The sequence below is a fragment of the Rhincodon typus genome, chromosome 32 (assembly GCF_021869965.1).
Source record: "Rhincodon typus isolate 14 chromosome 32, sRhiTyp1.1, whole genome shotgun sequence".
Classification (NCBI taxonomy): Eukaryota; Metazoa; Chordata; class Chondrichthyes; order Orectolobiformes; family Rhincodontidae; genus Rhincodon; species Rhincodon typus.
This window is the reverse complement of record NC_063363.1, coordinates 36221395-36230735: the sequence shown is the minus strand read 5'-3', so window position 1 is coordinate 36230735 and position 9341 is coordinate 36221395. Positions and strand designations below refer to the sequence as shown.

Sequence of the window (9341 nt, the reverse complement as noted above, 5' to 3'; positions counted from 1 at the left end):
AGGCTGACGTTTCGGGCCTAGACCCTTCATCAGAAAAAAGTCTTGTATTTGATTAGGTATGGCATCAAGGAGCCCTACAAAAAAACTAGAATGAATGGATAACAAGGGGATAGTTCAATAGTTGAAGTAATACCTGGCACAAAGGAACAGGATTTTAGTTGTTTAGAAGTTAGTCTTCTCAGTTGCAAGACACCAGTGCAAGAATTCCTTTCGAGTAATGTCTTTGGGCACAGTTCTCTTCACCTGCTTCATCAATGATCTTGTCTTCATCATAAGGTCAAAAGTGGGGATGTTCACTGATGATTGGCGCTGAACATTGCGCATCTGCAGACTGAAGCAGTCTGTGTCTGTATTTGGCAAAATTTGGATAATATCCAGGCTTGGGCTTCTAAGTGGCAACTAACATTTAAGTGAAAACATATACAGAAACTTCCTAGTATGGCATACTCCTGTATGCCATTCATCCCCAAGAAGCCTGACACACTCCAGGACAAAGCAGCCCACTTCATTGAATGTGGTTTATAAGGTGACAAGAATCACTTCCTTCATCACTCATGCAGCAATGTGCACCGTTGCTGAGATATCACTTTCTAAACCTTGGCCTCTACCAGCTAAAGAACCAGGGCAGTAGAGGCATGGTAACACCAATGCCTGTGAGTTCCCCTCCAAGTCACACAACCTGACTTGAAACTTATCACTGTTCCTTCATTGGCTGGGTCAAAATCCATGAACTCCCAGCAGCACTGATATCCCTGTATCCAATGACTGTAGTGATTTAAGAAAACAGCTCACCACTGCCTTCTCAAGGACAATTGGAATGGGTACTAATTGCTGGTGCAGCTAGTGACACCATGTCCCATGAACAAATAAACAAAAAAGAAAATAATTTTGAATGAGAACCACTAACGCATCCAATATCTGTATAGCCATTTCCTTCAATATTCTGGAATGTAGCTGATATGGTTGAGTGGATTTATGAACCTTTTAAACTTGTTAACTTTTCAATTGCTACGTCTTTGTTCATATTAATTTCTTTGATTTCATTGTTTTCACAAGCCTGTTGATTGCGTAGTATTTCTAAGCGATTTTATATATCATCTATGTAAACAGACACACAATAATTATTTAGTTTCTCTGTCACTTCCCTGTTGTCCATTATAAATTCACTTGTTCTCTATTTGTAATAGGCCCACATTTGTCACAGTATTTTTTTTCCTTTTCATGTATCAAAAGAAGCTTTTATTGTCTGCTTTTGCATTTTTGTGAGCTTGCATTCATATTCTCTTTACCCTTTCTGTGTCAGTTTCTTGATGATCCTTTGCTGGCCCTGAATTACTCTTTCTTCTTGGGTTCACCACCTTTTCTGACATTGCTATGGACCATTTCTATTGATCAAAGGCAATATTTACTTTAAATTGAAAGTGGTCCATTATTACTGTGTTGCCCATCTATCTCCACTTTCCTGACTCTTTTCATGCGCAATATTACCTTTATGGTTTGGTGATCTATAAATAACTCTCATCAACATTTGCTGCCCCTTGCTGTTTTCTCCTTTCCACGCAAGCTGATTTTACACTTTGATCGCTCACTGTAAGTTCCTCTCTTGCTAATGTACTTGTCGTCTATTAAGAGCATTCCTTCTAATTGATGAATATTATTGGATATTTACTTTCCAATTTAAATATCCTGCAGCTGCAAACACTGCATGCATTCAGATGGATTGCTTTTAATTCTGCCTCTTTAACGTTATTCTCCATTTTGATCCTATTTGAATCCTGCCTTTGCTTCATGTGTCTTCAAATTGTGCTTGTTTGTGTTTTTACTTCCTGTCACCTGTTTTGTTTTGCTTCAATTAAAACTTCCTTTTAGGTTTCCATCCCCTGGCAATCTAGCTTGAAAGCTCCCCAATAACAAGAGCAAATCTGCCTCCAAGAGTACGAGTTCTGGTCCTGCTATGATACAACTTATCTGTCTTGTACAGGGGCAACTGCCCCTGTACCAAACTCAATACCATAGAAATCTGATGCCCTTCCTCCTATACCAATTCTTCAGTCATATGATCAAGCACCCAATTCTCCAATTTCTATGCTCACTAGAATATGGGTGGCACGGTGCCAAATTGGTTTGCACTACTGCTTTACAGCACCGGGGGCCCGGGTTCAATTCTAGCCTTGGGTACCTGTCTGTGTGGAGTTCGCATATTCTCCCTGTGTCTGCATGGGTTTCCTCTAGGTGCTCTGGTTTTCTCCCACAGTCTAAAGATGTGCAGGTTAGGTGGATTGGCCATGCTAAATTGCTGTAATATGTCCAGGAATGTGTGGGCTAGGTGAATTAGTCATGTTTAATGTGGGGCCATAGGCAGCGGGTGTGGGGAGTCGGTCTGTGGGGGATGCTCTTTTTTGAGGTTGGTGCAGACTTGCTGGGCTAAATGGCCTCCCTGTGCACTGTAGAGTTTCTATGACTGGAAGTAATTCTGATATTCCTGCTTTTGAGTCTGTGCTTTTTAAACTTCTTCCTAGTTTCCTAAAATTTTGTTTTTGCCATTTCACCTTTCTCTTACCTATGTTATTGGTACCATTATGATGATGACCTCTGAGTGCTCACACACCTCCGGAAGAATGTCTTGCAGCCGTACCGTTGACATCCCTGACCTTGGTGCCAGAAAGAGAGAACCTACCACTATGGTCATGCCCATAGAAATGTTGTCCTTTCCCATAACTAACGAATCCCCCAAAAACAATGCTATGCTAATCTTCTGCATCCACTCTTGTGCAATTGTACTACCTGGAGTGCTGCAGTCTTGACTCTAACTGCGCTCCTTTGTAGAAGAGCCTTTATCCACGCTGTATGAGTCGATAACCGTTGTCCTCGTCAATATCTAAAATGGGAAGCCAGTTCAAGAATTAGATCATCTCCAGGGACTTTTGCACTGACTGGCTGGCAGTGATCCATTCCCTGTCTGCCTAACATGTTGAGTGACCACTTCCCAAAGTGAGCTTTTCACAAGGACAGGCTGCTGTCAATTCAACAGGCAACCACACTAATGCAATTTTCACTCTTAATGAAAGTCAAGCATTATTAACATGAGCTGCTTGAAGAATGTCACGGTTTCCTAATGTCAGGTTTGTGCTTTTTCTGGTGTTCTGAAATCACTCCCTTGTGTTGGAACACACTTCCATGCATATTGGCAGCGTCCAGTACTGTGTCCAATTGACTGTTCATCTGAGTGTCGGAGCTGTTCAACCACAACACCATTTGCAGGTTGTAAAAGCCGTGCAGTATCTTGGGTTACGGAAATAGAGGAGGGGGCAAGGCAGATTTGTCAGTCAATGAGCATGGGGATATTGGGTAAATGGGAATTTATGTGAGTAATAATTCAGATATTAGAATATTGATGGACTTCATTTTATAAATGATGGAAGATGAGCGACTACTCAGCACTGGAATGGTCAGGATTATGGGGAGCTGATGGCCTAGTGGTATTATCACTGGACTGTTAATCCAGAGACCCGGCTAATGTTCTGGGGACCCGGATTCAAATCCCACCACGGCAAATGGTGGAATTTGAATTCAATAAATGTCTGGAATTAAGAGTCTAATGATGACCATGGATCTGTTGCTGACTGTCAGGAAAAACCCATCTGGTTCACTAATGCCCTTTAGGGAAGGAAATTGCCATCCTTACCTGGTCTGGCCTACACATGATTCCAGACCAACAGCAATGTGGTTGACTCGTAACCACCCTCTGGGCAATTAGGAATGGACAATAAATGCTGCCTAGCCAGTGACGCCCTCATCCTGTGAATGGAAAAAAAAGAAAAAAAAATCAGAGGTAACAAGTAAACATGGTGATATGATTTCAGTTGAGACCTGTTTTTCTTGTTTCCATATGACCCACTCTTGGAATCTCATGCAACCCTTAAAAATTTCCCAGTGATCTTGAGGATGGCCAACAATTTGATGGACTAAGGTTCATTTCTCATCTGGTCTTTGTGAAGATCTCCAGTTTTTAGAGTCATAGATGTGTTACTGCACAGAAGGAGGCCATTTAGCCCCTTGTGTTTGTGCTGGCTCTTCAAATGATTATCATTGCCTAGTGGCAGTCTCCTGCTTTACCTCTGTTCCTTGCACATTATTTGAATAGAAATAATCACCCAATATCCTCATAAGTACCTCAAATGAACCGGCTTCCACCACACTTCCAGGCAGTGCATTCCACACCCTTGTTAACATATAAACTTTTGGGTAATAACATTCTGGAACCTTTTTGCTGTTTCTCGGAATCCACTGCTTGAGGAAATCTCCGTAACCCAGATTATATTTGCTGGGCTTCAATTAAAGATTGATTTAAATAAGTTAGTCACAAATCTTTTCTTGGCCACTTTCCCAGAAAATGTTAAATAAAAAGCAAAGAACTGTAGATGCTGGAAATCTGAAACAAAAAAAATTGCTGGAGAATCTCGGCTTGTCTGGCAGCATCTGTGGAGATATAGCAGAGGCAACAATTGTCTCTTGTCATTGTTGTCTCTTGTTGACTCCACTTTCTCGCCACAGATGTTGCCAGACGTGCTGAGCTTCTCCAGCAATTTCTCTTTCTGTTCCCAGACAAAATGGCCTAGGTGATGGACCACATGAATCATTCTCTGTTTTGATTGATTTCATTTAATCTCATCTTGCCTTACACAGGATCTATGAACAGTCCAGACTGTTCCTCCTACAAAATCTCAGTTTTTCTCAATGTGAATCTAGCTGATTGAAATTCCTGGGGACACTAATACTTTGCCACTTGCCCAATTGTTTCTAAATATAAAATCTATTTCTTCAAAAGGTAATCTAGGAATAACTCCTTCAAGAGCAGCTTCATGTGCCAAGTCACTTTAATATCTTAATTTTCTGTCAGAGAAGGAGTTTTACCTTCATGACTACACTATCATGCCTTTACTTTTACCAGACTAATTGAAGACCAATTCTATCATAAGCCACCATCAATGTCTCAACTAATCTCCTAAAATATTTAATTTGTTTACTTAGATTCATAGAGTTGTACAGCATGGAAACAGACCCTTGGGTCCAACTCATCCATGCTGACCAGATGCCTTTCAAATGTAATTGTACCAGTCTCCGTCCCTTCCAATGGCAGCTCAATACATACACCCATCACGTCCACATGAAAATGTGGCTTGTTAGGTCCCTTTTATGTCTTTTTTTCTGTGGTTTTGGACTCCCCTACCTGGGGAAAAGACCTTGGCTATTCACCCTATCCATACCCCTCATGTCTTTATAAACCTCCATAAGGTCACCCCTCAGCCTCTGACACTCCAGGGAAAATAGTCCCAGCCTACTCTGCCTCTCCCTGTAGCTCAAAAGCTCCAACCCTGACATCATCCTTGTAAATCTTTTCTGAACCCACTTTCAAGTTCCACAACATCTTTACTATAGCAAAGAGACCAAATTGAATGCAGTATTCTAAAAGTGGCCTAACTGATGTACAGTACAGCCGCAACATGACCTCCCAACTCCTATACTCAGTGCACTGGCTAATAAAGGCAAATGTACCAAATGCTTTTCTTGCTACTTTGTCTACCTGTGATTCCACCTTCAAGGAACTTTGAACCTGCAACCTGAGGTCTCTTTTTGTTCAGCAACGTTCCCCAGGATCGTATTATTAAGTGTACATGTCCTGCCCTGATTTGCCTTACCGAAATGCAACACCTCACATTTATCTAATTAAACTCCACGTGGCACCCCTGAGCCTATCGGCCCATCTGCTCAAGATCCCATCGTACTCTGAGGTAACCTTCTTCACTGTCCACTACACCTCCAATTTTAGTGTAATCTTCAAACCTACGAACCATTTCTCCTGTCTTCTCATCCAAATCATTTGTATAAATGACAAAATCAGAAGTCATATGACAACAGGTTATAGTCCAACAGGTTTATTTAAAATCACAAGTTTTCAGAGCGCTGCTGTTTTACAGCTGAAGTGGACAGAAGCGTTTTATATCCAAATGGCTAGCTCCCTGGATTCCATGTGATCTAACCTTGCTCACCAGTTTACCATGCGGAACCTTTTTGAATGCCAATCAAAGTCCATATAGACAACTTCCAATGCTCTGCCTTAATGAATCTTCTTCGTCATTTCTTCAAAAACTCAAGTTAGTGAGACACGATTTCCCACGCACAAAGCCATATTGATTATCCCTAAGCAGTCCCTGCTTTTCCAAATACATGTAAATCCTGTTCCTCAGGATTCCCTCCAACAACTTATCGACCACTGACATCAGGCTGACCGGTCTATGGTTCCCTGGCTTTTCCTTATGACCTTTCTTAAATAATGGAACCACATTAGCCACCCTCCTGTCTTCTAGCACCTCTCCCATGGCCATCGATAATATAGATATCTCAGCAAGGGACTCAGTAATCACGCCCCTAGCTTCCCACAAAATTCTTGGATACACCTAATCACATCCTGGTGATTTATCCACCTTTTATGCATTTTAAGACTTCGAGCACCACCTCCTCTGTTATATGAACACTTTTCAAGATATCACTGTTTATTTCTCAAAGCTCTGTAGCTTCCATATCCTTCTCTGCAGTAAATTCTGATTGTATTTTGCATGTTTAGTATCTCACCCCTGTTGACCTCACCACACAGTGTATTTAGTTCATATATCCCACAAAGGACTGTGAGTCGACTCTTGATAGGAAATGATCTTTATTGGTTATAACACCATTAATATTATAATAACGATCATGCTACAACTAACAATTAATACAATAAATCTGACAATTAACACTGTAAATCTAAGTCAGTATCTTGTCCTTGAACTTAACTTGGAATGATCAAACATCAGCACACTAGACCTTGGCCTTGATCCATGTGGTGATGGTTATCTGGTCTTCCTCTCCTAGTGGCCCCAGAGGCGCCTCTTCTTATGGTGGTTGGTCTTGAGTTACCGCTCCCGAGGGTGGTGTTGTGGTGATCCTTGGGAGCTTCTGCACCCCTTTTGGGAAGGTCTTCAATTGTCACCAATGGATCGATCAGGAATTGGTTACCCTGAGACCCAGTCAGGCATTCCCAACTGGATGGTGGGGTGGCCATTGGTCCTCTATTTCTGAAAGCATCAGGGGCACGTAAGTCAGGTAGCCTTTCCAGATACAAGTATGAGGTGTCCCTTTGTTCCAGAGACAGCTCAATGTTTCCTGTTGTCCTGGAAAATAGGTTTGGGCCCTTGTGTATTGTGCTGTGTGCAGCTGCAACCTGCCTGTCTGGGTCTGCAGCTTGTTTATTTCAGTATCTTTGCACGGATACTTCGGCCAATGCTACGCTTGATTTCACAGCATGCTTGGTGTATTATCTGATTTTGCCATTTTGAGTGGCCCATCCGGCTACACTCTTGTCCTGCGGCCTTGTTGATCTTTAAGAGGCCCTATTTTCACCCTCGTTACTCTTTTGCCCTTAATTTATTTGTAGAATTTCTTAGGATCCTTCTTAAACCTTTTGCCAAAGCTATTTCATATGCCATTTTTGCCCTCCTGATTTCCCTTGAGTATACTACTACTGCTCCTATACTCCTGAAGGGATTTACTTGAACCAAGCTGCCTATACCTGTCGTATGCCTCCTTTTTTTTTTCTTGACCAGAGCTTCAATTTCCTACTCCTGTTGGCCTTGCCTTTCACACTAATAAGGACATACTGCCTCTGGGCTCTCGTTATCTAATTTTTGAAGAACTTAATTTGTCAGAGGTGTAAAGGAGTACTTTTACCTTAAACAAAACTTTCATAGGCTTCAGTAACCTGATCACTTCTTCAGTACATGAAGAATGTCTGTGATTAGCTTGAGCAATTACATTTACCAATTTAGCATGTTCTGAGGAAAAACTTTCCAATATACTGTTGCTGTGGTTTTATTACTGTTATTTTACTGTGTCTTTTGCAGATTCCGCAGGCATTCCTGTTTGTGCAACTGTTTGTTCTTTAAGTTCCAATTTTATTTTACAGTGAAATCATATGAATTTCCTTACAACACTTTTTAACTTCAATAGCAATCCTAACAGCCTTGGTCTTCCTGTTAAAGCCTTTGTGTATTTTCAACTCCTCCAGCTTCCTTGTGGGACCTAAAATGGAGATTTACCTATCTCTCTATGTGAGATGTAATGTTTGGCTAAAACTGGAGCTATCCTTATTTTGGAAATATTATAGTTCTCTAAATGAGACTTAATAGCTCATTGAATGCTGTTCCTAAATTCTTCCATGATCATGACTTCCTCACATATTCAAAAGTGTCAGCAACTTTCATTGAATTACATGTCCTGGTCCTACAGCATCTCTCACCTATTCTTCAAATAGAGGAACAAATTACTGCAGATGCTGGAATCTGTACTGAAAACAAAAATGCTGGATATCACAGCAGGTTAGGCAGATTCTGTGGAGAGAAAGCAAGCTAACATTTCGAGTCTAGATGACTTCATCACAGTTGACATGAAGTGTGGTGGGAGCAGCATTTATGTAATAGTGGGGGGAGGGGAGTTGAAGTGTCAGGGGAGAAAGGATGTTGGGGGTTTGACATTTTACTGACAGTCAGCTCAATATACCCAATATCTAATTACTACACAATCGTTGCACTCTTGCCAAAGATTCATTGAAACCCTCAACCAACCATAAAGGAAACAGAACAAAAAGGGTAAAGTCAAGACTGCTCACAAGCATTAAACAGTTTCTCATAACAACTTTTTCTGAAGAAGGGTCTAGGCCCGAAACGTCAGCTTTCCTGCTCCTCTGATGCTGCTTAGCCTGCTGTGTTCATCCAGCTCTACACCATGTTATCTCATAACTGTTTGTTTTCTCCTGCTTCAACTCAGTACATGTACTCACAACTAAGAATTTCCACTTACAACACTTTTCACAATCACAAGGAAACTCAGTATAATTTCAAAATTTCTTTGGCTACAAAGTGCTTTGAAATGTCCAAAACTTGTGTGAGGCACTAAACTGACATATCAAGGTGCTCTAAAGCCAATTAAATAACTTTTGAAATACAGTCTCTGTTGTAATGTAGTGAAGGTTAATAGTCACTTTGCAAACAGCAAGGTGCTAATTTGCAACAAGATGATGACCAGTCATGGGTCAGGATCTTGGGAAAAATCACTTGCTTCTCTTAAACTAATAGAATAGTAACTTTTGCGTCCAACAACATTAAGAAGACATGGCTGCACTATCAGAGTTACTTTTTCTATTTCAGGCTCCTTTATATGTTTATGCATAATACGTGAAATTAAACCCATGTCCTCCTGACAAATCTTTTAGTGGTAGTCAAGACTACTGGTATTTCAGGTTCTAG

The 9341-nt window shown here is 41.0% G+C and overlaps 1 protein-coding gene across 1 annotated transcript in view; it reads left to right on the top strand.

Annotated features, from left to right (window-relative positions):
• The first annotated feature begins 3812 nt into the window (after window positions 1-3812).
• LOC109927169 (PR domain containing 10) overlaps window positions 3813-9341 on the top strand; it is a 149787-nt gene continuing 144258 nt past the window's right edge. Inside the window, exon 1 of the mRNA XM_048615381.1 lies at window positions 3813-3832. The gene's annotated coding sequence lies outside the window, so the exon portion shown is untranslated. The remainder of the gene's footprint in view (window positions 3833-9341) is intronic.